Source organism: Cyprinus carpio, chromosome A4, assembly GCF_018340385.1.
Source record: "Cyprinus carpio isolate SPL01 chromosome A4, ASM1834038v1, whole genome shotgun sequence".
Classification (NCBI taxonomy): domain Eukaryota; kingdom Metazoa; phylum Chordata; class Actinopteri; order Cypriniformes; family Cyprinidae; genus Cyprinus; species Cyprinus carpio.
The window spans coordinates 2,133,813-2,151,660 of NC_056575.1; the positions used below are offsets into that span (position 1 = coordinate 2,133,813).

The following is a 17,848-nucleotide window of genomic DNA, read 5'->3' on the forward strand; positions in this document are numbered from 1 at the left end:
GCTCTTCTGTCCACAAGACGGCGCTGTTGTGATTTACTCATCTGGCACAATTAACCACTTATTCTGTGCCACTTTAGCAGAGTTCAACGAGAGGTCAAAGGTCACCACAATCCACCAATGAATAATTAAATAAATAAATCACTGCATTTAGCTATAAGTTGAAAAGGTTGTTTTGGTGTGTGTCTGTGGGAAAACTCTTATGAGAGAGAAAAAAAAAAAACACAAAAAAAAACACACACACACACACACACACAGAATCCAGCGCCTGCGGTCTGAGTGTTTTTTATCTGTCTTGGATGAAGTGGATTTAGTTATTTTGAGTATATTCTGTAGATTTTTAATCATTTTTGTTATTTTTGTTTTTTTTGTATTATTTTTTTGTTATTTTTTTATTTTTTTTTTTTATTTTTTGGTTTTTTTTTTTATTTTTTAAATATTTTTGATATTTCAATATTTGTTTTTAATAAATTTACATGTAATAATTTATTAATATTTTATAAATTATAACGTTTTCTATTTAAAAATAGATGCTGTTCTTTTGAACTTTCTGCCCTTAAATCCCGCAGCCTTTTACCCAGCTGTGATATTTCAGAATTATTTACACGCTATAATATATATATATATATTTTTTTTAAATATTCATATGTATCAATTTTTATATATTATTTTTAATATTTATTTAATTTCTTAGATTTATTTTTAATCATATTAATTATTAAAAAATTCATATATTTTTATTAATTTTTAGAGATTTATATTTATTATAATTTTAATTTTATTTTATATTTTTTTTTACTTTTTTTTCACCCTTTTACCCAGAAGTGATGTTTTCGTATTATTTATATACACTATTATAGAATTTATTAATACATTTTTTTTATTTATCTTTTGATTTTTTGCATTACTTTTTACAATTATTTCATATTTTTTTAATATTCTATAATATTTTATTATATAAGATATTCTTGTGCTATCTCTATTTCTTCTTTTATAATGCTAGTGATAGACTCCATTACTTTTTACAATTATTTCATATTTTTTTTTTTTATTTTTATAATATATTTTTATTTTTATTTTTTTAATTATTTTTATTTTATTATCTATTATTATTTTCTATTTTTATATTAATATTTGTTTTAATTATTTTTTTTGGTTATTATTTTTGTGGTTGTTTTTTGTATTATATATTTTTTTTATTTATTTTTGTTTTTTATTACTGTTGTAGTAGTAGTAAAGTTGTTGTAGTGTTGACCTATTCGGCCCAGCATCTACGATCATCCTACAGCTAGAATCCTATAACCCAATTTAATTTACTCGGTACATTTATGGTAATTAGCATTACATACGCTAATATAGTTAGCTCCTTAGTATTATTTATTGGAGGCACCATAAGCGCTATCAAACAGTTAACGCGCATAGATTACTACAATATTATTAGAAATAATGAAAAAAATAATATCTTTTGCGTCCCAACTATTCAATCACTCAGGTCACAATATTATTAAAAATAATAAAAAATATAATATTTTGGTCCTTTTATCAATTCAGTATTTTTTTTAAGTTTAAATATTTTCTGTTGTATTTCTATTGGGACAAAAATATGTATTTTAATAAAATGAACAACTAGAGATTTTCCATAATAATAAAAGCTAAATACTCCCATTGCTATTGGGACAAAAATATGTATTTTAATAAAATTAACAACTAGAGATCCTTTCCACAAATGCAAATGCTTTTGAGATTTTGGTGTATTAAATTGTTTATACGGTATATGTACTGTTTGTGTTTGTGTGGTTTCAGAAGAAGTTTTGGAAAATACACAAAGACAATCCAACAGAACACAGCGAAATGACATGAAGAGGTTATGAGAAACCATAAAGCAAACGCTCTGGGCCTGACATCAACTACAGGACGAAAACACTTGCAATAAAACACAGACAGAAATATACAACGAGACAGAAAGAGAGCAGCCATTCCTGCTCCAGACGATCGTTTGCATCAGAGAATCATGAGCTACGATTACTGAGAGCGAGAATAAAACACCTCGACTGGAAAATATCGATCCAATCCAGCCACTGCACAACTTTAATAATCACCAACTCAAGGAGAAGCAATATCATTTCTGTTTCACAAATTTGAGGCTAGAAATTGTGTTTTTTAATTTAAATAAAAAAAATGTAAAAATCTATTACAATGTTTTGTGCAAACATTTGTTAGCTGTACTATTATGTATTGTTATATTGGTGCACATATAATCATATACAAATTATTACAAATATAAGTCATTATAAAAAATAAAATATTTTTTTTTATTAATTGAAATGTTTGTAAAACATTTGTTGTGTATTGTTGTATAGATGCATTAAAAATATATAAATTATAATATAAAAAAGCGTTATAAGTTATATAAATTATTATAAATATAAGTTACTATAAAAAGGAGATAGTTTTTTATATAAGTTACTATAAAATGATATAGTTTTTAAAAATATAAATCATTATATATAACATTTAAAAATAATATTTTTAATGCATTAAAATTAAATTGGTGCATTTAAAAAAAAAAAAAAAAAAAATATATATATATATAGATATATATATATATATATAATTTTTTAATGTATTAAACGTTTACATAAAAAAAAAAATGTTAGCCAACCAATTTTATTCATTGCTTTATTGGTGGCATTTAAAAAAAATATATATAAATATAAGTTATTATTTTAAAAAATCATGCAAGGTATTTTTTTATGTTTTAGGTAAAACATTTGTTACACACATTTTTAATTTTTTTTTTTATTGTTGTGTTTTTTAAAAATATATTTTTTTATAAATATATTTTTTTGTGTAGATATAATTTTTTATGTATTAAAATGTTTAGGTAAAACATTTGTTACCCAATATTAAGTTGTACTGTGCATTTAATTAAATATAAGTAATTAATATAAACAATATAATAATTAATATAAATTATTATAAATATAAGTTATTTTAAAAATAATATAAGTTAATTATCAAATAATATTAAAAAAAAACTAATATAATATAAATTATTTAAAAATCATTAACATTTTTCCAGTGCATGTTATTACAAATGAAAACAATATTTGTCTTTGTAAGATTTTATTTTATAATTTTAAATACATTTTATTGTTCTATATACTGTATATATAAACATACTGATACTGTATAGCCGCTGGTCTGTTAGCACTAGCTGTCCTTACATGAGAGATAATTCAGACGTGTCAGCATTTCTGCTGCATCATGGGAAACAGAGCGGATGTGTCTCTAGAGGACGCCAGTGTGTCACACACACCCACACACACACACACACACACACACACACACACACACACACACACACACACACACACACACACCAGATCCCGGAGGAATTCATAAAGAAACATCTGTCATTTAGAGCTGACTGACCGCTTCCCATCATGCATCAGTCCTGCTGTTGGAGGGTTAATTAGGAGTGAGACGTGTGTGCTGCTGAAGGACAGCGGGACTGTGGGTCTGTGAAGCACTGAACTCATGACTTTCAGATGGAAACACACAGAAAGGAAACGCTAGCTAACAGCTCTCTGATGACATGAGCAATAAAAATACATATAAACTGCTCCTTTTTGTATATGATGATAAACACAAATAATATCAATAATATATACACAAATTACATTTATAGGAAATACATATGAATTTATTGATTATATTTTTTTATCATTTTAATAATAATAATACTATAGTGGAATTATATTAAATGTAATATATTGAATGAAATTCATAAATAATATATATATATATATATATATATATTATATATATATAGATATCATATATATATATATATTAATTACTGTTATTCTATAAAAAATGTCAAAATAACATAAATTAATAAACTATTAAATGGATATTATATAAACTGTATTATGATAATATTAAAAAACAGCTAAACAATTTCATTGTTAAGAGGACAAAATATGTCTATTGAATAAGTTTTATTAATTTTCGTTCCATATATTGAATGAATTCTAACAATATAAACTTAGTGGGACAGTTACAATACAATAGCAATTCTATATATATATATATATATATATATATATATATAGATATATATATATATATATTATATATATATATATATAATAGACATAATAAGTCTAATAATAATATAGTAGATTTATATTAAATGTAATATATTAAATTTAATTAATAAAATATGTTCAATAAATATATTTTGTCCTTTTAACAATGAAATTGTTTAGCTTTTGTTTTTTTAATATTAACATATTTCTGATAATACAGTTTATATATTATATCCATATAATATAGTTTCTTTTTTTGTTTATATATATATTATATGTTTAATATATTTTCATTGCTGTATGTTCATTGTATGTTCATTGTTATTTCATTGAATTTCATTGTTTTTTATATTATTATTATAAAAAAATATATATAATTTTTGGAAAATCCAAGTAAATTTCAACTCAACTTCATACTCAAGAAATGTATAAAAATAATCTTAATAAAGTTGATATTGGTTCTAAAACATGCGGGTGGATCTGAACAGAGTGAAGAAGTGTTTGATGAAGGAAGTGAATGTCCAGTTAACGGTCAGAGTTCTATGAGTGTACACAAACACACACCTTCATGAAGGATTTCAGTTCGTTTGTGCCCTCATCCTGTTTCTGTGATGTTTAGAGCTCAAACAGACGCCTGTTCACACACAAACACTGCACACTTCTGTCTGGAGAGAACCAGAACAAACAGCATGAAGGACGTTTATAGCTGATCAGAACACCACAGTATTTTATTATATAGCCTACTCTTGTACTGTTTGTTTAGTATATTCATGTACTTTAACACTTTGAGATCAAGAATTTCATGACACAAAAAAAACATGCTAGAGATAATATATTTTATATAAAATACATAAAAACATTTAAATTCTCTCTCTCTGTCTCTCTATAAAAGTATTAAAAAAATTATATTTACAAATAATTTTGCATAAAGAAAACTTTTTAAAAAGACAAGTAAATAAAATAATCTGTTTATAGTATTATGACATCAATTATTATAAATTATTATTATTAACATTTTTTTTTTACAAATAAATAAATACTGTCAGTATATTATATATCTAGTTACATTCATAAATATACATATACTATATTTGTCATTGTGACTATATATATATATATATATATATATAAATTAATAACATTCATAAGAAATTCTAAAAATATTTATTAATGACTTTACTTTCATTGTTTTATTATTATTATTATTACTAATATAAATACATTCTGTAAGTATATTGAATATACATTTATTGTTGTCCTTTTTATATTGTGATGTTTTTTTCCATATTCCTATATAATATAATATAATATGATATAATATAATATAATAATTTTATTATAATAACATTCATCAGAAACTATAAAAAATATTTATTTTTAAGAATAGTTTTCATTTAAAAAAAAAAAAGTCTATTTTAAAGACCATTATTTTTAATATTGTACTCACATCCATTATTATTAGTAGTAGTAGTAGTATTAATACATACTGTATATTACAATAAATACGTAATTATAAGTAAGAATATTAAATACTTAACTTCATAAATATACACATTTTAAAATATTTTTTGTCCATGTGACAATGGAATTATTTTGCTGTTTTTATTTCCATATAATATAATATATTATTTCTATATAATATAATATAATATAATATAATATAATATAATATAATTTTCCATTGTTTATTTTTAAACCAATGGTTGACTTTAAGCCAAGTTTGGTGAGTTTTTTCTTTAAACAATTAAATGTGGCAACGCATGGCTGATTTTGCGTGCCAACAAAGTACACAAGTGTTAGAAACAGACACACGGCGATGTGTGATTTTGTTATTAGAGCTGGTCAGGCTAATTAAAACTCAGTCCAGTGCTGGAACGACACCAGCAGAGACTCAGAGGACACACACACAGAGCGCCGGATGAATATTAATGACCAGAGCAGCTCGTATGCCACTGATCCAGGGTCAGATCCTGCATGACAACACCTCATTACAGCTGCACTGATGACAACACCTCATTACAGCTGCAGAGGAACTGATCCCAGTGCAGCAGGTAAAGGAAGGTCATTATCCAGTCCATGAGGAGCTCCGCTTCATGATTCGATATAAAGCTTCTTTATGTGGCTGTCCTTTATGGACAATAATTATGCTCCGAAGCCCCACCACCAGGAATTATAATATCATCTCTTGTCTCACTACATTCAACCTGAATGATCTCTATCATGCACAGCATCTTTAATATGCAGCACAGGCTTGCATTTTATAACCAATTCCACGAAAAACACTGTAAGGAGAGAGAAAATCATCACAGGCACAATGGCAGCGATGCTTCAGAGGGACTTCAGAGCGAAACACTGCAGCAGAACATGTATTAAACTCTCCACTCTGCAATTAAATCACCACTTAACCACGGGTTCAAACCCAATTAAGTAATTAAGCCACTCGGTGTTGTCATGAAGGGCGTTAATGACTGAGAACTTCCTCCGTTCCCAGCGGGCCATTAACACACACAAGCTATTTGGGGAGGACAGCAGAGGGCCATGTGGGGGAGACACACACACACACACACACACACAAGCTCATGTTCGGTCCTGCGGCCTTAAAGCAACATACTAGAGCTCTCGTTATAGTGCATGAATGTGCGCTTACGCATCACATTTCACACTTCAAACACCCTGCGTTTATCAGACGCGTCTCTCATTTCTGCTCATCTATGAGTCTGGATCATAGACGGGAAAATAAAATGTGAATGTGACTATACTGCAATATACTCTGATATATATAGACATGCATTGCTCATGTTACATGATGAAACATGCCGAAAAGAGGAAAGTTATTCATATCTAAGTGTTTATCTATTTTGGATGATTGTATTTAATAAAGACTTTGTGATATGTGTTGTTTTTATCTGTGTGTGTGTGTGTGTGTGTGTGTGTGTGTGTGTGTGTGTGTGTGTAGGACCTTCCCCTCCTGAAGAACCTGATTCACCAATTGTAGATTAACATGTAAAATAAATCATAAAAAATATTATTACATATGAATGTTTTTGCATATTTTATTTTATAATTCACTATAATTATTATATATATTTAAATTAAAGTATATGCATGCATATGTTTTTTATGTATTTTATTGATATTTTAAATTCAATTTAATTTGCATAATTTTTGCATTTATTAGAATTTTTTTTTAATTAAATAAAATATACTATATAAGACTATACACACACACACATATATATATATATATATATATATAAAATTTTTTTTTTTTTTTTTTTTCATAATTGTTCAATTTAAGTCATTTATTTTTCAGGGATATAATTTTATATGCATATATTCAAATATATTTCGGGAATTTTTTATTTCTATATTTCAGACTTAGTGTTCCATTTACAGGTTCATATATGCAAATTTTTTTTTATGTATGTTTTAAATAAACAGTTATATTTAACTGTGTCTATTTTTCAGATATATAATTTTATATAGATATATTAAAATATATTTTTGGGATTTTTTTATTTCTATATTTCTGACTGAATCATTGTGCCACTTACAGCTTCATACATGAGCCGAGTCCGTCTCCGGGTCTCAGTGAAATTGCACCTGTCACAAAAACATCAAGATGCACGATTCACCAAGAGGGAAAACATCTAGAGATCATAAACGAAACTGGTCCGTGATGTGTGTTTCTCTGTGTGTATTCTGCCCTTCCCTGCAGCGGTGTGTGTTCATCACAGACGATCGCGTGTGTCCGCGGGCTTCACTTACAGCTCTGTCGCTCTGCATTCGTTCACACTGAAGCTGTCGCTTCAAGCACAGACACAAACGTCCTTCCTCACAACCTTCAGTTCAACAAACCATCCGTTTGATTCTCCGCTGTTTGTCATGCATCATCTGAAAGACATCAGATCAAACAGACCGGTTTTATGTCAAAATAAGCCAAACTATGAAGTGATTTGCTATCCTAGAGCAAAGTTTCAAGCTTTCTAAAGAGTGCAGGATGGGTTTTCTCCATCTCTCTTTAAAAGATCGTGTTGTAAAGGTTTGTCTGTATCAGTTTCACCGGATCTATACAGCATCTGTGCTCAAGACAAAGACATTTCGAATGAGTGCAGAACACAATTAGTAAGTTCATTTGCTCTCTATATGGAGGGCACTCCATTTGTTCGGTGCTGACTTTGCAGGTTTACATTACACACCCTTCACTGACTGCTGAGCCTCTACACCGGTGGGAACCAACACACACACGAATACACAGATAAATGCACATGTAGTGGCTAGAGGTGAATGTATCATTGAATCACTGACTGAAATAATTAATTCAAAAACAGATTCATTCAGGAGCGGAACATGGCAGTGTTGCTCTGAGACACACAAATGTTCTGCTCCGGCTTTGATTGGAACTATTTTCGTTGGCCAAACAGAAAAAAACAAACACTATTGTCTCTAAAATGTAACTCACTCAATATTAACTTCTTGTTTGTTGTTGTGTAGAGTCAATACAACATTGGCGATTGAGCTCAAATTCTAATGCTATGTGGCTGCTAGGTGGTTGCTAAGGTGTTCTGTGGGTTGCTAGGTGGTGTCTTGGTGTTTTCTTACTGGTCCGGGTCCAAACAGATATTCTATGATATCTAGAGCTCTAGATATGGCTCATGTTGTTATGCATTCATGAGAGGTGTCCCGAGTGGTTGTTTGGGAGTTGCTATGTGTTTGCTAGGTGATTTTCTAACATGTCAAAACATATATTCTATGATATCTAGATCTCTAGATATGGTGCACTTTGCTAGGTACTCCTGAGTGGTTGCTAGGGTGTTTCTAGGTGGTTGCTAAGGTGTTCTGTGTGGTTGCTAGGTGTTTTTTAGCAAGTCAAAACAGATATTCAATCTAGATCTCTAGATATGGCTCACGTTGCTATGTACTCCTGAGTGGTTGCTATGGTGTCCTGAATGGTTGTTTGGGAGTTACTATATGGTTGCTAGGTGTTTTCTACCAAGTCAAAACATATATTCTATGATATCTAGATCCCTAGATATGGCTCACTTTGCTAGGTACTCCTGAGTGGTTGCTAGGGTGTTTCTAGGTGGTTGCTAAGGTGTTCTGTGTGGTTGCTAGGTGTTTTCTTACCAAGTCAAAACAGATATTCAGTCTAGATCTCTAGATATTGCTCATCTTTGCTATGCACTCCTGAGTGGTTGCTAGGGTGTTGCTAAGGTGTTCTGTGTGGTTGCTAGGTGTTGGTCTTACCAAATCAAAACAGATATTCAATCTAGATCTCTAGATATGGCTCACATTGCGATGCACTCCTGAGTGGTTGCTAGGGTGTTGCTAAGGTGTTCTGTGTGGTTGCTAGGTGTTTTCTTACCAAGTCAAAACAGATATTCAGTCTAGATCTCTAGATATTGCTCACGTTGCTATGCACTTCTGAGTGGTTGCTAGGGTGTTGCTAAGGTGTTCTGTGTGGTTGCTAGGTGTTTTCTTACCAAGTCAAAACAGATATTCAGCCTAGATCTCTAGATATGGCTCATGTTGCTATGCACTCCTGAGTGGTTGCTAGGGTGTTGCTAAGGTGTTCTGTGTGGTTGCTAGGTGTTTCTTACCAAATCAAAACAGATATTCAGATCTAGATCTCTAGATATGGCTCACATTTGCTATGCACTCCCTGAGTGGTTGCTAGGGTGTTGCTAAGGTGTTCTGTGTGGTTGCTAGGTGTTTTTCTTACCAAGTCTCAAACAGATATTCAGTCTAGATCTCTAGATATTGCTCACGTTGCTATGCACTCCTGGGTGGTTTGCTAGGTGTTTGCTAAGGTGTTCTGTGTGGGTTGCTAGGTGTTTTCTTACCAAGTCAAAACAGATATTCAGTCTAGATCTCTAGATATGGCTCATGTTGCTATGCACTCCTGAGTGGTTGCTATGGTATTGCTAAGGTGTTCTGTGTGGTTGCTAGGTGTTTTCTTACCAAGTCAAAACAGATATTCAGTCTAGATCTCTAGCTATGGCTCACGTTGCTATGCACTCCTGAGTGGTTGCTAGGGTGTTTCTAAGGTGTTCTGTGTGGTTGCTAGGTGTTTCTTACCAAGTCAAAACAGATATTCAGTCTAGATCTCTAGCTATGGCTCACGTTGCTATGCACTCCTGAGTGGTTGCTAGGGTGTTGCTAAGGTGTTCTGTGTGGTTGCTAGGTGTTTTCTTACCAAGTCAAAACAGATATTCAGTCTAGATCTCTAGCTATGGCTCACGTTGCTATGCACTCCTGAGTGGTTGCTAGGGTGTTGCTAAGGTGTTCTGTGTGGTTGCTAGGTGTTTTCTTACCAAGTCAAAACAGATATTCAATCTAGAGCTCTAGATATGGCTCACGTTGCTATGCACTCCTGAGTGGTTGCTAGGGTGTTGCTAAGGTGTTCTGTGTGGTTGCTAGGTGTTTTCTTACCAAGTCAAAACAGATATTCAATCTAGATCTCTAGATATGGCTCATGTTGCTATGCACTCCTGAGTGGTTGCTATGGTATCCTGAATGGCTGTTAGTGTGTTGCTATGTGGTTGCTAGACAGTCACTCACTGGTTTAAGTTAAAAGAGCCTCAACAACAAGATATTTTAGAACACAGATGCAGTCTAGGTTTGTGAATACGAGCAACAGCCACACAATCATCTCTAATAATTGAATAAAATTGAATAAAAAGAGGCTCTTTGAAAATATAGAATATATGAATTGTGAATCATCCGTAAAACAATGAAAAGAGGCTGACATAAGAAACAACAGGACAGGGAAACAAAGAAAGAAACAAACTAACAGACAGACTGAGACACGCGCAGCTAGTAACACTGTTGGCACCGCGAGCAGCGCGGCTATCAGCTGCCAGGAAATGATGTAGCAGCTTCTCACCGTTCACTCTGGGTTACCGTGGCAACACTTGGCACATGCTTGGATGCGCGAGATGAGAGAAAACTCTGGAAGAGACGAGACAGCGGATAAGCAGAAGAAAACAGTGCGCTCCGTCAGAGCCATAAATGATTTAAGAATCAGGACCACTGCTCCACTTTCACTGACCTTCTTCTGTCACACCTACATTTATTTTTAAGATCCATCTCTGATCTTCTTTTCCAGTCTACAGAGGAGATAAAGTAGGTTTTAATCATAAAAACACAGTGCATTGACATAAAATCATGCCACAATTATTGAACTGTCAAGAACACTTTCAGATCATATTTCAACCCAAGAAGAAAAGGAATAAATAAGAATCTATATTGTGCATAAAGATTTTAAAATATTAAATCATGTCAATAATTGTAATTACGTCTGTGTAAATCACTTTTATATCAATTATTTATTTAATATTAAAACTTTTTTTTATTCTGATCAAAATGTAAAAAATTTAAAACAAACAATTGTAATGCAACTAATTTCACTTAAAATATATGTAAATCATTTTATTTAAATTGTTTATACAATATTAAAACTTTCTTTAATTTATGCTGACTGAAAGGTAAAAAAAATGTAATGCAATTAATAGGAATAATTTAAAATATAATTACTCTGCAAAAGAAAGTTTATTATTAAAATTGTAAATAGTTTATTTGTAAAAAAAAAAATTAAATTAAGTAAATCTATAGAAATAATTTTGTCAATTATTTATATAATATTAAAACTTTTAAAAATGCATGCTGATTGAAATGCAAAAACATATAAATAATAGAAAAAGTTAAAATGTAAAATAAATGCTATTTATTTAATTAATATAATTATTTGTAATTATATATTATATTTATTTATAATTAAACTAATTATTTCTATTAATTACCTATATATATATATATATATATAATATATATATATATATATATATAACATTTTATTTTGAGGATGACATATACGCCCTAAAAGTTTATATATATTATGAGTTAGTTTTTATTAAAAAAAAAGAAGAAGAAAAAACAAATTTCTATAATTACATTTATTTATAAACTATGCATAATAAATACTTATATTTGACAATTAATTTTGAGGATGACGTCTGACCTGAACGTGTTTGTGTGAGATGCTCATTAGTTTGCACACTGTCACACATTCTGTTTAAACCAGTAATAAGCTGCAAAGGCCAGACTCTGAATAACAAACAGCTCCATAAATCACCTTCTTCTCCGTCACATACGGATGCTGCTGCGCACTGAGCCGTGGTTAAATCACGCTAGCGCTATTCAGATTTCCCCCACAAGCGGTTTATGAGGACACACGTTCAGTCATCAATATGAATGAAGTGCGACTCACAGGATGAACCTTCAATTCATTTAGTGGGTTTGTAAAACGGCACCAATCGTGTTTGCAACTGCAGGCTGTGGTGCATCAAATGTGCTAATCGTGCATTTTTACACCAGTATAGAGAGTTCTGTGTCCCAATTTCCATCTGCATGACAAAAATAATCAAAAACTACTTTTTAAATATTAAATAAATTAATGAAAATATTGCACTTTCTACTTAAAAATGTGGCCTTAACCAAACCTCACTGCCCCACTTATATCTCACACTTGCAGTAATGAGTCTTCACACCAAAGCCACTGGTCTCCGATCTCCCAGAATGCCTTGCATGTTTAATTCATGGTGTTTCACAGCACAGCAATGGACAAAATGTATTTACCCACCTCTTCTGCCGTTCTCCCACCAGAGAGACTGTAAACACACTTTGAATATCAAATCTTGGTGAAATGAGTCCATTACATAAAAGGCACAATCTGACGCTCCATCTCATATTAATGATGTGTGTTCATATTTGAATATGTGCATAGCTAAAACGGTGCTAAGTTATGAATCCTAATTTGAGTTTAGTTTGTGGGTTTTGCAGAAATGAAGAAAAAAGTCCACTCAGAATGGTAAAAATGTGTGTTTGCCTGCTTTTATCGCCTGCCAGATGAAAACAGGTCAGATTAGTTAGTCAGGTCACTTAGAAATAAAATGTCTGCAGAACAAATACTGCAGGACTAGCATAAAAATAATATGCTTTTAGATAATTTAATATACATATATATCCAGCAAAAAGTTCACAAACTTTAATTTGAAGCAAATAATTAACAAAAATAACTAAAAATTTATTGTAAGAATAAAACCAATATATTTTAACTTTATTTTTACTTCATGCATACATATAAACACATTTTTAAACTTATATTTCATAAAACATTTAAAATATTTAATATATATTTAAATAACCATATATAAGTGAAATTATATTATTCTAATACTACATAATTTTTATAAATAAATAAATAAATAAATATATTTGTTTTTTGGGGTTTTTCTTAAAGACCACAAAATTTGATTTGAAGCAAATAAGTTATAAAAAAGAACAAAAAATTATTATAATTAAAACAATAATATGTATTTTATTTATTTGACACACACACACACACATATATATATATATATACATATCTATATATATATAATATATATATATATATATATATATATATATATATATTGCATAAAATAATTATTTTTGAAAAAAATATTTTTTAATATTTTTTTAATTATATATATATATATATATATATATATATATATATATATATATATAATATATATATATATATATAGTTTGTCATTTTGGCAACAGATTAAATAAAATTAAAATTATTAAAAGCATAAAAAATACATTTTAATTTTATTTCCATGCATACAATAAATATCTGTGAAGTTCTTCAATTAAAAATAAATGTTGCGGGGCAGAAATGTTTTGTTTGTGTTTTGTTTGTAAGATCTGGATTTGGGTATGAGTAATAATAAGAGTTTAATGTGTTTCCACTTCAACTTCAGCAAAAGTGAACACTGTGAGGGCACAGCAAATGAAGGCAAAGTCTGACTGCCGTGATAAAGACACGAACAAACAAGTGTGTTTCTGCAGAGTGACCGTCAGTCAGCTGCAGTATGAACACTCTTCACAGCAGCCCATGTCTTCTAGAGCATTTACTAAAACAAAGAGCCGTGGCTAAACCCTGGAGTGTGCAGATTTCCATGGCAACCGCATGGATCGTGCGACTGCGTCTGGTGGGCCGAAACATGGAAAACTCCCACCGGCGCAGCATATCACACCAAAACACACCTGATCACTGAGGATTACAGCTAATGAACGCCGGAGCACGCCGGCAAAGCCTGCTAATTCTTCAGAGCACTACTGAAAATGAAATGTAATCACATAAGGTTTTGAAGTTAATTAAATGGTAAACTTACTAACTTGTTTTCCCAGATGGCTGCAGGTACGGCTGCGATATCTCAGGGTTTACAGACACTGACCGCTGTTTAAACACAGCCACATCTGTGTGGAGGTTCAGTAACGGCCCTGTGGAGAGACACGCTGAATACTAATCAAGGATTCTGTAGGAAGCTTCTCATGATGAGCTCCAGAGAGCCGGCTTTAGACAAACGTCTGCTTTTCTGACTTACACTGATTAGCTCTATCTACTGAAGACACGGAAAATGATAAATGTCACCTTTTTATACAGCAGTACCTGTTTATTTCATATTTTCATATAGCAATGCCCTGGACAGTTCTTCCAAATAACCACCTAGCAACCAGCCAAGACACCCTAGCAACCACAGTAGCATCATGGTAACAGGTTTTGCATGGGAAAGTCTGGTAGCTTTTTATAATGCAGACTGAGGAAACGTTTTCCATCGCTGTACTTTCTTGATTGGGTTTTTTTGGTTTAGGTTTATTTCAATCTGTCTGACAAACTCTATTTTCTGTTTCTAGGGGACGTACTTTGAGATCAATGGAGCGGATCGACCGGTCCTTATTGGATTAGTATCCAAAACATGTCTGATTCTCAGGAACGGACGTCAAAAGACTGACATTCAGCAGCATTGCTTCTAGAAGTACTGCCGATTAAAACTAGCAAGTTGTTCAGAAAAAAAAAAAAACTAAAAGTTAATTAATATATAAAAAAAATTATTAATATATTAATGAATATATATATAAATGAATATATAAAAATATAAAAATATAATTAATATATATATATATATATATATATAATATATATAATATATATATATATATATATAAATATAATTAATATATAAAATTTATTAATATATTAAAAATGTATATAATACATTAAATTTTTATTTAAAAAAGGATATTTTTTTATTTAAATTTGACATTGATTATAAGCATAGCAACAATAAATTTGTAATTTATTGCCACTAATACACAACATATCTGTGAAGTCCTTCAGTAAAAATATTTATAAAAAGTTTATATTTTAATTCATATTTTATTAAAAATTATATAACGCATATATATATTTTTTTTTCAAAAAATTAACATTATATAAAAATAATAATTATTATTAGCAATAGATTAGAAAAGAAATTAAAGAAACACAAACAATACATTAGATACATTAGTTTTTTTTTTTTTTTTTTTTTTTTTTTTTTTTTACAAATTTGTAAATAAAGATTATTGGAGTATGTTTTACAAGAAAATTCTAGTTCAGTTCTGTTGTTTTTTTTTTCATTTCCTTTAAAATTTCACATTTAATTCAGTGTGTTACTTGCCATTTATATGTAATTAATTGTAACATTTACTAGCAAATTAAAAATATTAAAAAAACAACAATAGTATTTTATATAGTAAAGAGTACATTAAGTGTATATCTGTGAAGTTCTTCAGTCTTCTATAGAAAAAACGAATGGGATTTGTTGGTTTTTGTGGTTTCAGTATTTTTGGGATTTATTATAGGTTTTTATTTAGTTTTTAATCAATTCAGAAAGTCTGTACAATAAACAGTTTGTGTATCTATATATCTGTATCTATTTACCGTATGTCTTCATTTGCACAGGCTATTAAAAAGCAGTAGAGTTCAAATGCAAAACCTGATCAAGGGTCTTAGTGCATAATTCATGCTGTGAGACGCTTTAGAAAGAACTCCAGAAACAGAACTTTTATCACCAGAACTGGCTCTCCTCCACGGGCCGGATAAAAGACAGCATCCCTGTTATGAGTTAATAACATCAAACGCTTTTATCATTCACGACCCGAAGGAGAAGGGAACAGCTCTGAGCCACAATAACAGAGGCACGGCTAACACTCAGCGCCATCAAATTATGTTCGGAAGAGGAAGTCTCAATAACAAAGACAGATTCATTATGTTTATAAGAGAAGAAACTCTCCATCAGAGCTTGCTTTTGTAGTTGTGAGTTGTTAAAAGGAAATGCCAAGTCAAACGGCAAGCATCCTCAGGGAAAGGAGGTTTAATTTGTAGTGATTTAGTTGACAACTTCCTGGATATCGATGAAATTCCAGGAGAAAATTGGTGCAAAGCATCCAAACCTTTCAAAATCATTCAACCTGATTCATTTAAATCACTTGCAGGAGCTTCTGAATCAGGTTGTGAAAAATAGTACTGCGTGTCTGGATGTGGGTCAAGAAACCTATAGAAATAAGACTTAAATAAGATACAGCATGTGATTAATTATATGCATATATGCATATAATTACGGGAAGGAATTAATTAAGAAGAATACCACACCATCATACATCACTTGTGGTCCCAGTGGGCTGATACTCTTCTGTGACTAATTAACCCAGACGAACATTCACAACCAACTGTTCTCATTGTGCAAAGTAGCTTTGGTATCATTTGTTGTGAAAATATTGGGTTAATGAAGGAAATATTAAAATTCTGTTGTAAACCCGTACCCGTACAACATTCTTTCTCCTGTAAAACACAAACAGGATTGTTTAGCAGTATGTTTTATTTAATTTTTAGATGAAATACTACATTATTATAATCTGTGCAGTTTGACTTTATTTGCCAGATTATGTAATGTTCTAAGAACATTTTGCTAACGTTCCTTTTTAATTATAAAAGTTACTTCTGAATGTTCAATGAATGTTTTTAAAAAAAAAAAAAAATTCCTGGTTATGCTAATGTTCCATTTTGTCATTTTGCAAATCTAATGGGAATGTTACTTCTGAATGTTTATGAACATTCCAAAACAAGTAGTAACATTTAAAAAATAAATAAATAAATAAATAAAATTATGGTAATGCAAACATTAAGGGAACATTCTATTTTATCCTTTTACAACATGAGAATGTTAGTTTTGAAAGTTTTCCAAACATTCTCAAACAAGCAGTACCATTTAAGAAAATGTTAGATGGACATCCAACTAAAACATTCCTAAATGTTTCTGAACATTCCAAACATTCGATTTTTAAAATGAAACATTTTGGAATGTAAATGTTACTTTTGAGTGTTGAATGTTCTCTGAAAGTTTTAAAAACAAGTAGCAACATCTAAAGATTTAAATGTTACATGAATGTTCAACTAAAACGTCTATAAGTTGTATAAATGTTTAAAATGTTTTAAAAACATTTTTTCTTAGTCAAGCAAACATTAAGTAAGCGTTCCATTTTATCATTGTGTGACAATTATGGGAACGTTACTTTTGTTCTCATAACATTCCGAAACAAGTAGTAACATTTAAAAAAAACAAAATGTTTCTGGGATAAAAGGATGTACAAAAAAAAAATTGTGCTTATCCTTTGACAACATTATTAAAAACCAGACAACCTGAACAAATGTTCTATTAACATTGTGCCAGAACATTCTAAGAACATTCTCTGTTTCCAGAGCTTGCTTATTTTGCTGGCCGTTTTCTTTATACATGTTGGCAGTGTGTTCATATCGTTTGCTTATTTTAGCTGCTGAGCTCATGCAGAGGCAGTAAGAGAAAACCAGGGCAACATTACTG

At 30.3% G+C, this 17,848-nt stretch overlaps 1 long non-coding RNA gene across 1 annotated transcript; it reads right to left on the bottom strand.

Annotated features, from left to right (window-relative positions):
* Nucleotides 1–7,635: 7,635 nt before the first annotated feature.
* Nucleotides 7,636–11,200, bottom strand: LOC122139221. The gene is made up of 4 exons (XR_006156096.1): nucleotides 11,143–11,200; nucleotides 10,978–11,042; nucleotides 7,860–7,985; nucleotides 7,636–7,694 (listed from the first exon to the last, which is right to left on the bottom strand). It is a non-coding gene; the product is annotated as an uncharacterized LOC122139221 (long non-coding RNA).
* Between the last annotated feature and the right edge of the window lie 6,648 nt (nucleotides 11,201–17,848).